The sequence below is a fragment of the Cynocephalus volans genome, chromosome 1 (assembly GCF_027409185.1).
Source record: "Cynocephalus volans isolate mCynVol1 chromosome 1, mCynVol1.pri, whole genome shotgun sequence".
NCBI lineage: Eukaryota > Metazoa > Chordata > Mammalia > Dermoptera > Cynocephalidae > Cynocephalus > Cynocephalus volans.
The window spans coordinates 299536251-299549489 of NC_084460.1; positions in this window are offsets into that span (position 1 = coordinate 299536251).

The following is a 13239-nucleotide window of genomic DNA, read 5'->3' on the forward strand; positions in this document are numbered from 1 at the left end:
AATCTCACAAAATTATTCCAATAGTCATTTGGAAGTTAAAAACAACATTGAAACTAGCATAGATAATTTTGAAAAAAAGACAGTTAAGGGGTCAATGAGTAGCCTCCACCAGGTGATAGGGATGTTACAAAGGTGTGAGGACAGATAGGTCCCAACAGTAAGACAGCCCAGCCTTGCTCACAAGGGTGCCTCGATGCTTTGCTCTCCATATTCCAGTGCATTCCCTGAGGTTTCCCAGGGTGTAGCTTCCATGGAAGAAAACTACTATGTATGATGTCTGCTATACAAATGTGTCACCCTTTTCTGCATCCTGTCTGTTCCACACATTTCAGCCCCCAATTAGTTCTCTGCTATTAGACTGTACATTCTTTGAGAAGAAATGCCTTAAGCTTTGCACTCCGTGGCCTTCCTGATACATAGTAAGGCCACAGTAGGTGTTTGTGGACTAAAAAATTTTAATAGCTCCTAAACAGAGAGGTTAACTATATATTAGGGCATCGCAGTCCATGTGGGAGAAGACCTCAACGGTTTCTCTCTAAATATAGCTCCATCTAAAGAGAGGCTCTGTGAGAAGAAGGATTATAGAGGATTTCTATTTTCTTTATATTTTTCTGCATGTTCTACATTAAACACATGTGATTTTAATAATGTTAAAATATTTAAAAGTTACAAGCAAAAAAATGCAAAAAATCAAATCATATAAGGCAAGTAAAAACTATTGTATGAGTATAATTTTCTGAACTCAGAATGGGGTAAAACCTTTGCTAAAATCACTGAAATAAATCACAGAGTAATTGATAGATTTCATAAAAATGTAAAACTTCATATAAAACTATATAAACCCCAAATCAATTACATAAGTCTGGACATGGCAGAGCTGCCTGACAGAAAAGACACAGCACAGGGAACTCAGACTAAGAGAATCAAGGGTCCTACTACTGCTCCCAGGGCTGGTGGGGAATATCTGGAGAGTGTCTAATAAACATCAAAGGGGGGCAGAGGAAGGCATGAGAGTGCTGGAGCCCATAGCTACATAAAAGTCACTGTGCTTATTAACTGGGATGTTTCTTTCACCTGCAGTAACACAAGATTTAGTGTTTCCTGTGCAAACATTTTCGACCTGTCTCCCTGCCAGCCGCTGCCCTCCCCCGTCACCTGCCTCCCAGCCCTTCCTGCCACTGACAAAGAAAATAGCATAGTCTAGTTAAGGCACCAAAAACGGAGCCAAGAGGCCACCTCAGCTTGAGCTTCAAGCATGTCTTAACTGGGACCACCCTGAAACAAGCTTGGCCTAAAGCTGCCTCCATTCATACTTTGAGTTTGTACTAAAAGTTTCTCCGGACATACTGAAATGTAACCCAATTTGATGTGTAAACAGGAAGTATACTCTTGTAAGGAATAGCTGAGTCTCAGCCAATCAGAGGCTGAAAGCTCCCAAGACATGACCACAGAAAGCAAATGCCACCTGCAGCCAATCGGGTTGTTTCTGTACGTCACTTCCTTTTCTCTAGCTATAAATATGACCTGCACATGTGGTAGGGTGGAGCACATTTTCAAGGCTTCTTGAATTTGTTTCCTGGGCTGCAGTCTTTAAGCGTTCTCAAATAAACCCTCTCGTTTTATATCTCAACCAGTTGGTTAATTTACTTTGGTTGACTCCACCTGCTTGGCAGCTTGCCCATAAGCAAGAGCATTACTGTCCAGCACAGCTCATCTTTTCAGTAGCCTGGTGACACAGGTGATATCTGTGCTCAGCCCGTCAGAGGCCCTGTTCCCTCATGATACAACATTCTATCTCTACTCCTTGAATTCTAGTAATCCTTCATAAGGGTGGCCATGATTACTGTCTTCAGTAGTTTCAAACGTAGACATATGAAAGAAAGATTTGATGCTTTCCCATAAGATAGAGAGAGGACCAACACTGGCATAAGCATTTGACAAATTTTTGCTCAGCATGGGAAAGAAATTTATAAAAACTCTGTGTTGGTGCAGTCAAGGGAGAAGTGCAGGGGCTTAGAGTAGAAGGTGGTTTCCAGCTGTCCAGAGCCACCTCTTCCAGGGTCAGCATGTCTCAGAAGTAGAAGTCCTATTTCAGATGCCATCTGTCCTGCCCAGTGGATAGCGTCTAGTCTAACATGACCCTCAACCTGAACCCATTTTGATAACAGGGGCCAGACTCATGACATGCTACTACCTTGGCCACCCTCTTCATCCACTAGCATTAACTTTAAATAATATAGTGATTTCTAAAAGTAAATCCACCACAAAAGGACAAGACTTACCACTTTAACAGGCACTCTGAGGCTCCTTACATAATGATGTGTATTTTGTAATAAGGGTATTAAGTCACCCCAAAATGTCTTTGTATAAGTCCATGCTCATTGTGCACTGCTCACCGCAGTGTCCTCAGCCCCCAGTGCCTGGTCCCTACTAGGCCAATATAAATCTGTTGAATGAATGAAGTGCATTACAGAGGCAACAACCACCTTTGAGGGGACAATTTTGGCACAGGCACAGCTTTACAGCCCCCCTCCCCCCTCTGCCACTTATCCAAAGAGCCCTCCATTACTCTTAACAATCAAGCACATTTTCAGACAAATAAACCAATAAAGCCATTTGTAGCTCTACACTGTCAGCATCCCTTCAGGATTGTTTCATTTCATGCAGGTTTAAATTCTCCATCAGGGCTGGGACTAAGCACAAAATATGAGAGGATGCAAAAAACACTCAGTAATCAAATAATATTTTAAGGCAATTGTTTAAAAAATCAAAATTAATGCAAAAAAATCCATGATGAACAAAATATCCAAATTTTAAATAAAGGCAGGATCTGTAACAGTGTGCCCCGTGGAGCCATTTTAGAGCCTGAGGCATAAGGAAAAATTAAGAGTACTGATTTGGATATTTTGTTCATCTAGGATTTTTTTTCATTACTTTTGAAGCGACTAATTTTTTAAACAATTGCACTAAAACATTATCTTGATTTCTGGAGTTCTTTGTCGTCCCCTTAAATTATCCACCCGAGGCAAATAAATCCCTCACTCGCTTCACCCTAGTGGGCACGGCCCTGCGAACGGTGTTTCTGGAAGACTGTGGCAAAGGACAATCCTGCTAAATACGAGCAGGGCCCACACAGCAGTGAAAACAGCCTGACGAGGAGGCCGGCCCGCTGTCCAGCCGCGGGGCGCCGGCGGACTCTGGCCAGCAATGGGCCCAAACGAGGGGACAGTTTGGCTCTGCCGGCAGGCGCAGCGCCTCCCGGTATTTTCATACGGTGGCTGTGCACAGCCGCACGGTCCCGACAAGGGTCTCAGGCGGCAAAGCAGGAAGTCTTCGCGGATGTCTCTGTGCGCCAAACCCGCGGCCGCAAAACTCTCTCCTCCCATCTGAGGCCTCCTTCCCGCGCTTTCGCGTCCGCACGCCGGACCAATCACGGCGCCGCCCTGTTCGTTCCGACCAATAGGAGCGCGCTCCGTCAGGTGGTGGGTGGGCCGCCGGCGACCGTTACCGACAGGCGCCGCGGCTGCACTCCGAGCGCCACTAACTCTCAGGCGGCGGGCGGCTGCGACGAGTCTCCTCATGCGTGGCGGCGACGGTGGCTACAGTGCGGCTCCGAGGTGCGACGGACGTGGACTCAAGCTTCCAGGCTGGGCATCGGGCGGGCGGCTGTGGGCGGAGGAAAGATACGCGGCTGGGCTGGGGCGGAGGGGCTCGGTGAATCCCAGTTGTGGCCGGGTCTGGAGGCGAGGCCTGTCCGGCTGAGGGAGGCGGCGGCGACTCCACCAAACGGCGTGAACGAGGCCGGTGAGCGGGGCGGAGGGGCCGCGGGGGCCAAAGGGTTGCGCGTTCCAGGGGCGGCCTCGGAGTTCTGGTACCTTTCCACCCGATTCCGAGCGGGCTCACCCAGCCTCACTTCTCAGGCACCGAGCAACTGGCACCCCAAAAGCTTGTGTCGAGTTAGGTCGCAGGAGCTGCCCCGAGAAAAGATAGAAATTCGCTCGTGTGTTTATTCTCACAACAAAAGTTGATGGAGCAGCTACAGCAGCGGGCACAGGATGCAGCAGGGTCCCTGGCTGGAGGGAGAAGTGGACATTAATTCCCCCAACGTGTCCACCGTACGACCGAAGTATGGGGTGTTCTGGAGACTGACAAAGGCTCCTGATGTAGTGTAAAGGGCCAGGAAGGTTCCTCTAAAAAGTGCATATTTGAGACGAGATCTGAAGGTTGAGCAGGAATTAAGGGTGGGGTGCGCGGTGCTAGCACAAAGAGAAGGCCCATGGCCCGACTCGTTTAAGGGAATGAAAAGGCCGCGGTATCTGGAATACACACAGTGCTAAGGTTAATGCACAACCCAGACCATTGCGTAGGATCTTACAGGATTTGCCCAGGTGTTGATCTTTCTGAAAACAATGACGGTCCGTCGCTGATTTATAAGCAGTAGGGTGAACTGATAGGATTTGCAGTTTGGAAAGATTCTTGGCAGATGGGAGGTTATTGCTGTGATAACTGTGAGAGTTAAAATTGACAAGACCTGGTGGGTTGAGGGAGGTATCAAGGGAGAATCCTATGATTTCTGGCTGGGTTTGCAAGATACCACTCACTGGGATTGAAAACACTGGAGGAAATAGTTTGCTAAGTGAGAATTCAAAGAACAGAATAAAAATGGGTGTATATACCCAGAGTGGAATTGCTGAGTCATAACGGTCATTCTTTTTTGTATGTGTGACCGGTAAGGGGATCGCAACCCTTGGCTTGGTGTCGTCCGCACCGCGCTCAGCCAGTGAACGCACCGGCCATCCCTATATAGGATCCGAACCTGTGGCGGAGCGCCCGCTGCGCTCCCAGCGCCACACTCTCCCCACACGGGGTCGGCCCTGGTCATTCTGTATTTAGCTTTCTGAGGAACTGCCAGACTGTTTTTCAAAGTGGCTGCACCATTTTATTTTCCCACTGGCAATCAGTGAGGGTTCCAGTTTCTCCATATCCTTGCCAACACTTATTTTCCATTGTTATTATTATTGCCCTCCTCATGAGTGTGAAGTGGAATCTCATTGTGGTTTGTTTTGTTTTGTTTTTGTTTTGTGGCTGGATGGTTTTGTTGTGGTTTTGTCTTTCCCTCATGAGTAAAGATATACTGAGCATCTTTTCATGTGTTTATTATCCATTTGTATGTATACCTTCTTTGGAGAAATGTTTATTCAAGTCCTTTGCTCATTTTTTAAACTGGGTTGTTTGTCTTTTGCTGTTGTAAGAGTTCTTTCCATGTTCTGGGTAACAGACTTTTATGAGATATATGATTTGCAAGTATTTTTGTCATACTAGGATTTTTCATAAAAGTTTTTAACTTCGGGTTAAAAACTTCATTTTAAGAATGAAGTTTGCAGCACATTGCATATTTGAGTGCAGAATCAGATATGAATGAGAATCTAGCTTAACACAGATATTAAAGAGATTTGCAAAACATTAAACAGCAGCTCTTCTCACCAATTTTTTGAAATTACATGTTTTAAATTTAAAATGTTATTTGTTAAGCAATGAGCTTACTGTTGCTTATGAACAAGTAAATATTTGAAAGTTTTGTTTTAATTTCTAATATGGTAATATTGATAGATATTACCTGCATAAACAAATACTCCTCTTAAGAATATGAAGAGTTCCTGAGTCCAAAAAATAAGAAAACCACTGATCTATCCAAATGTCAATTATTTTTCCCTTACTGGCCAACTGCCAAAAACAACCAACCAAATATCAATTATTTTGATAAACTAGTTTTCTTTTCATCTTAATTTATATTTTAAATATTTAGTAGTCCATAAGTCCTTTGAATTATGTGTGTGCATGTGCATTTTCTTAGAGAAGTGACTAACATTTATCAGATCTTCAGAGTCTATAACCCCAAAGTTTAAGAACCATGAACCAGTCTTATGGCAGTAAAAATGTTAAGAACCTATTAAGCTCTTGGCATTAGGACAATTTTTTCAGTTATTACTAAGAAGAATTTCTGAAATATTAAATTGGAGGTTGAATACTTTCAGTTCAGCTAATTCCTAAGCTTCGTTCATATCTGTGTATCTTTTCCATTTGCACGTTATAGGTACCTAGAACTTATTATGTATAAAATCGAACTTGTTTCCATTGCTCCCCACCCAAAAGCAAAATAATGTAAAACAAAACTGTTCCTCCACCTGGGTTCCTAGTTCAGTAAGTATACCATCAATGATAATGATTTCACTTTTATACATAAGACATCTAGTTGTCCTAAATCCTTTTTCTCCTTACACTTATATTACTTTGCTTTGGGGTGGGGAGCAATGGACATAATGAGTTCATTTTTATACGTAACAACTCTAGTTATCCTATCTCCTCTTCATCCTTCTCTCATCTTGGGCCATCCCATACTCATATTAGTCCTCTTAACTTGGGATGCACTATTTTCTTCGCTGCACCTCTTTAGCCTAGCGAGCCCCTGCATTATCATCATGATTTAGTCTAGATGTCACTTTCTTTATAAGTTTTTTCATCACCTTTATCATTGCCACCATGCTGGAATATTGTTGTCTACTTAATTGTGTTTGAACCCCAAATAGGTACAGGTTATATATTTTTTTACTCAGTCAGAATTTTAGTTTCTAATTGCTTTTTAAATACAGCTCTCAGTTTTTAAAAACTCCAAATGCATTTTTTTGTGTGTGGCATATCCTTTCTATCAAAATCAGTATTAAAAGAGGCCTTCCTCCTGTGGCTAACTCCAGCTTGCTCATCTTTCAGATCTCAGGTTAAATGACATTCAGGAAGGCATTCCCTAATCCTTAAACTAGGTTAGGTCTTACATATTTCCTATAGCACTTTGTGTTTCCCCAAATCTCTAGATTATAGAAATTTCCTCGGGCATTATTTCTGGGCCCCAAAATAGGCTGTTGAATCTGTATTTTTAATGAGTGCCTCAAGTGATTCTTATATCAGGCAAGTTTGAGACAAGGTATTCTGTAATAAGTTTATGTGCTCCCTCAGCCTCCTCCCACCCTACTTTTGGAAATTGTGTGCCTATTATGCTTTTTATAGGGACTGGGACTGAGTACCTCTGTGTCCACAATTCACTTAACATAAGATTTAGCAAATAGAGGTGAAGTCATTATTGAATAATGTATTAAAGAATGATTTGCTCAAGAAGGGTATTTACTCATTCTTGAAATGGAAATGGTTTTAACAATTTGTATTCCTTCTGGCCATGTATAAAATATAAAAGTTCCAGTTTGACAACTTCCTCACCAACATCTGGTGTTATCAGCCTTTTTTTAAAGCCATTCTAATGAATGTGAAGTGGTATCTTGGTGGTTTAAATTTGCATTTGCCTGATGAGTAATGATGAGGATTTTTTCATCCACTTAAGAGCAGTTCATATGTTGTGTGTGTGTGTGCACTCGTGCGTGCACCACATACATGTGTGTGTAGTAAATGTCCACGTTTTTACCCCTTTTGTATAAGGTTTTTTAAAAATTCTATTTGTACAAGTTCCTTATGTGAATTGGATAAGAGTCTTCTGTTGGATTGTGAATATTTTCTCCCAGTCTTTGGCTTGCGTTTTCATTTCTTTAGTAATGTCTTTTGATGAGCAGAAATTTTTAAATTTTGCTTAATCCAAATTAGCAACTTTTTTATTAACACCTTTTGTGTTCTTGCTAAGAAATTTTCGCCTGTCCCAAAGTCATAGATGTATTCTGTGTTTTGAGAAGTTTTATTGGCTTGGTTTTCACATTCAGAAATATGATCCAGCTCACTTTTATTACTGTATGTGGTGTGAGGTACAGGTCCAGGCAAGTTTCTTTTTCTCTAGAAAAAAGCTAGATTGCAGAAATTTAGTTGTGCCAGTACCATTTATTTAATATTCCTTACACCGTCTTTTCCACATTGTATTGAGATAGTGACTTTCCCAAAAATCAAGTGACTACATACCTGTGATTCTCTTTTTGGACTCTCATAATTTGTTCCATTAATCTATTATTCTAGCATACTATACTATCAATAGTTTTGGCTTTATAATAATTCTTGAAATATATGTCATCCAACTTCTAGATCTCGTTATTCTGTATTTATTGCATTTCCATATAAACTTACAGTCAACCTGTCAACTTCTACCAAAAAAAAAAAATCCTTCTGCAATTTTGAATGGATTGTCTTAAATTTCTATAGCTCCCTTTATGGAGAATAGATCTTAACAGTATTGAGTGTCTTGACTCATGAACATGTTATACATCTCCATTTATTTTAGTTCCTAAAGTTCAGCAATGTTTTGTGGTTTTTGATTTAGAAGTCTCGCACGCATTTTATTACATTTAATCACTAAATATTTTGTTTTTGTAAGTACTACTATTTTTCATTTTTCAATTGTTTGTTATTAGAATATAGAAATATGCTTGATTTTTATATATATTGACCTTTATATCCTTCCACCTTACTAAACTTACTTATTCTAATAATTTCTTTGGGTATCTTTTTCGTTTTTCTCTGCAGATTACTATGTGATCTTTGAATAAAGACAATTTTACCTCTTTTCCTTTATTGTACTGGCACTATGACCTCTAGTATAATGTGTTTGTTTGTTTTATAGATAGCTATTATTGGATTGAGAAAGTTTCCTATTTCTGGTTTACTGAGAGCTTTTTACCCTGAATAGTTTTAACAAATGTTATCAAAATCTTTTTCTGCATCTGTTGAAATGATCACATGGTTTTCCTCTTTTATTGTCCTCAATTACATTGATTTGCAAATTTCAAACTAACCTTGCATTCCTGGGATAAACTCCACTTGATCAGGATGTATTATCCTTTGTCCTTTTCTTTTTTGCAAAACATATAATTTACCGTATGAGTCCATGTGTATGAAAGGTATTGGTCTTTTTTCTTTTTTAATCTTTCTTTTTCTTGGAATATCCTCAGGTTTTGGTGTCAAGATTATGCTGGCCCTATAAAAGATATTGGGAAATCTTCCCTCTTCCTCACTTCAGTAAAGGAGTTGGTTAAGACTGAATTCTGGCTTTATTTCTACCTTAGTTGATTGATAGAATTCATTAGTGAAACCCTCTACATGTGGCATTTTCTTTGAGGGGAAGTTTTTAGTTACAGATTTAATTTCCTTAAGAGATATGGGTCTGTTCAGATTGTTTACTTCTTCTTGTATCCATTTCAGAAAGTTGTGGTTTTCAAGAAAGTATGTTCATATGAGTTGTGGAATTTATCAGATAAAGTTGTTTTTTATATCCCCTATTGTTATTGTACAGCTAGGGCTAGGGCTCACAGACCCCTCGAGTCTGTTGCACAGACTGGGTCACAAACCCTCCACATGCAGGTCTGTGAGTTAGGTGATAGGAAAAGGGTCCTGGGAGCTGTGGGTAAAAAATTAACAGGCTTCATTCAGAGCTAGGAGCAGCCATCCTAGCGGCTTCTCCGAGAGTTTTGAGAAGCACGGTGGATCAGAGCTGTTAGTCCTTTATACTCAAGTCCACAACCCAGGACACCTGGGTGCCCATATGCAATTACATTAAACAGTAACAAGGAACACCTGAGGATATTTACAGCAAATGCTAGGCAAGATTCTGAACATCTGAGGGGCCCCGACCATTTTCCTGTATTTTCCCAACAATCATTTTAATGTCTGCAGTTTCTGTAATAATGCTTTATTATTCATGATAATTTATGTTTTCTCTTTCTTAGATAAATCTTGTGAAGGGCTCATAAATTTTGTTAACCTTTTTAAAGAAACAACTTTTGGTTTTGTTCATTTTGATCTATTCATTTATTTTTGTTTTGTTTACTTCTCTTTATTATTTTCATCCTATTTTCTTTGGGTTTAATTTATTCTGCTTTTTCTAGTTTCTTAAGATAGAACCTTAGATCATTGACTTTAAATCTTTCTTTTCTAATATAAGTATTTAAAGCTACAAATTTCTCTCTAAGCACTTTTTTTTTAGCTCCATGTGGTAGTTTCATGATCATTTATTTCAAAATGTCTTCTAATTTTCATTGTGATATATTATTTCACCCATGGATTATTTACATGTGTTGTGTAATTTCCAAATATTGGAGTTATTATCTTTTATTATTATTGTTGTTGTTATTAATTGTACTATAGTTCAAGAACATACTTATCTTCTTAAAAGCATCTAAGAAGTAATCAGATGAGGAATTACCAGGCTACAATTTGGAAAAGGATGGGAACCCAAGAAGTAAGCCTAGCATTAGGAAACAAATTTGCCCCAAACATATTTGCTCATTTAGAAGAAATGACTGAGAAAGTAGGCTGTGCTTTTACATTCTCCTAGCAGTAAAGGGACGAAAGCCAGAGTCCTTGGCCCATCAAAGGTGGGAGCTAGGTAAACTATTTCTTCCAACATGCTTAGGATCCCAAAGGGCTGTATCCTAAAATTAAAGTAAACCAGCCCTCGCACAGATTATAGTTACCTGGGCAGCCTAGAAAATCTCAAATTTTGGTTAAAGGGCTTTCAGATTACTATTTACCTATGGCATCTGGCAGTGTGGGAAAAAAAACTCTCCAAGGGAAGAAAATATCATCCTTAGGTTCAAATTATTTATATACACAACTTATCAAATATATTATCTAGAACATAATCAAGACATAACCAGACACCCAAAATGACAGGACATTATCAATCAGAAGCAATAGACGATACAGACAGATCCACAGGGATTCCAGTTACTAGAATTATCAAATACAGACTGTGAAACAACTATATTTACTATCTTTCAGGAAAGAATAGACAATGTTAAAAATTTTACCACAAACTACACAACATTAAAAATGACAGACTTGCAAAAAAACTGGGTAAAAATTCTAGAACTGAAAATTTCAGGTAAGAAAACTTAAGAACTCAGTAGATGGGTTTCACATTGATTACAACTGTAGAAAGAATTCGTGAAATAGAAGGTAGGTTAAAAGGAACTATCCAGACTGAAGCATGGGGGGACCAAAGTATGGAAAAATATGGAAGCATGGTAAGAGGTGTAAAGGATATAGTGAAAAGGTCTGACAGATTCAATCAGAGTCCCATAAAGGAAATTACTTCTGAAAACCCACCGTATTTTATAAACATTTTCCATGTCAGTACGTAAAGATCTACATCTTTTGTTTTTATAAGCTGCTTAACAGGCATTCCATTATAGAAAAAGGCCATGCTTTAGTTAAAAAAAAATTCCCTAATGATGGATATCCTGTTTTAGAACTTATTACTAAAAAGTAATTCTTCAGTAAACGTAATTATGCATATCTTCAAATATATGTAACAGCTTTTTCATAGGAATATTCCCAGAAAAAGCATTTCTAGGTCAGAGAATATGTATGCTTTGAATTTCTTATTGTCAAATCATCCTTCCGGAGGTTGGGAGAATTTAAATTCTGTCTATGAATGTCCATTTCATCACCCTTAATACAGCATATGATCAATCTTTCTGATTCAGGCAAAAATCCATTCATTTAATTTATATTTTTATAGTAATGAAATTATACCTCTTTTAATATATTTGATTCTTATGAGTCTTATGAATTGTCCAGTGATAAATTTTTAAGATATAATTTTCTTTGGTATATTATTATTTTGCAGGAGTACTTTATGCATTACGTGTATTAACCCCTTGTCTGAAATAATTTTATTTAATCTTGTTCTAGTTTTAATTTTTAAAAAAATTTTCCTAAGTGCCTATCTCATTTCTTTGTTTTCCTTTACAGCAAAAAATTTTGAATAAATTGTATGAACTTACTGTTGCTAGTTCTTTTTCTTTTGAGTCTATTCCAAACAGGCATTGATCCCCATCATTTGACCAAATCAGTTTTTGTAGGTTATAAATAACCTCTGTTGCCAAATTCACTGATGAGTTTCATTCCTCATCTCATTCTCAGCTAATCACCTCCTCCTCCGTTAAAGATCCTCTTCACTTGTCTTCCAGTGTGCCATAGCTGCATCTACTGGTCTTTCTCTTACCACGCATACTGTTCCTTCTCAGTCTCCTTTGTTAGTTCCTCTTTATCTTTTCAATCTTTTTCAATTTTGGAATACCTCAGCCACCTGAAATCCTTGAGTGTCTTCTGTTTCTACATTCAAACATTCAACTTGATTATATTCAAGTTTACAGATTTAAATCTCTATTTTGATGATTCCCAAATTTATATCACTGACTAAGTCAGTGCTATCCAGTAGAAATGTATTGCATGCAATATATATGATTTAAAATTTTTCTGGTAGCCGTATTAAAAGAGGCAAAAAGATACAGGTGAAATTAGTTTTTACCATGTTTTATTTAGCCTAGAATATCAGAAATATTATTGTTTTAACATGTAATCAAATAAAGGTATGTTAATAAGATTTTATATTTTTTTGCATTTTCTTCTAAATCTGGTGTGTATTTAACACAGCATATCTCAGTTAAGATCAGCCACATGTCAAGTACTCAATAGCTGCTTGCAGCTACTGGACAATACAGCTCTAGGTAACTTCACTGCTCTCCGGACCTCTGTACCTCCATTTGAATGTCTAATAGATATCTCAGAATTAACATCATTCTTTTTATTTTCTCTCACAGTTCACATCTATTCCAATAAAAAACAAATTCTCTCAATTCTAACCTCAGTAGATCCAGGATCCAATCACTTTTTGCCTCCTCTGCTGCAGTCACTGTGGCCCCAGCCATCACCATCTTTTGCCTAGACTATTACAGTAGTCTCCTGACTGGCTAAGTATCTTCATGGCTCTTCCCCTTTCCTTCTTCAGTTTTTCCAAGTCATCTTATCAGAGAATTGTTCCTTGAGTAACTTATTTAAAGTACAAACCTCTCCTCCTCACACATATAAATACATACCCATGTAAATCAGTATTCCCTTATCGCTTTCATGCTTTATTTTTCTCCGTTACATTTTCATTTTGTACATTTTGTACATTTTATTTATTTCTTCATTTCTTACATCCTACCTCAAGAATATGAGTATCATAAGAGCAAAATTTATTTCTTTCACTGTTCACTAGTTCAGCCTGGCACATGTTAGGCATTTAGTAAATATTGACAATAAGAGATTGTTGTTGCTGCTACTGTTTTATTATTATTTCTTGTGTTAGGTTTTAAGGTTGCCTGTCACCATTTCTCTTTCCTGCAAGAAAGTTTGATAGGAATTGATATAGGGTATATATTTTATGGCCTTTTCAGTTTCTGCCATTGTTGGTTCTCTGTTGACCTA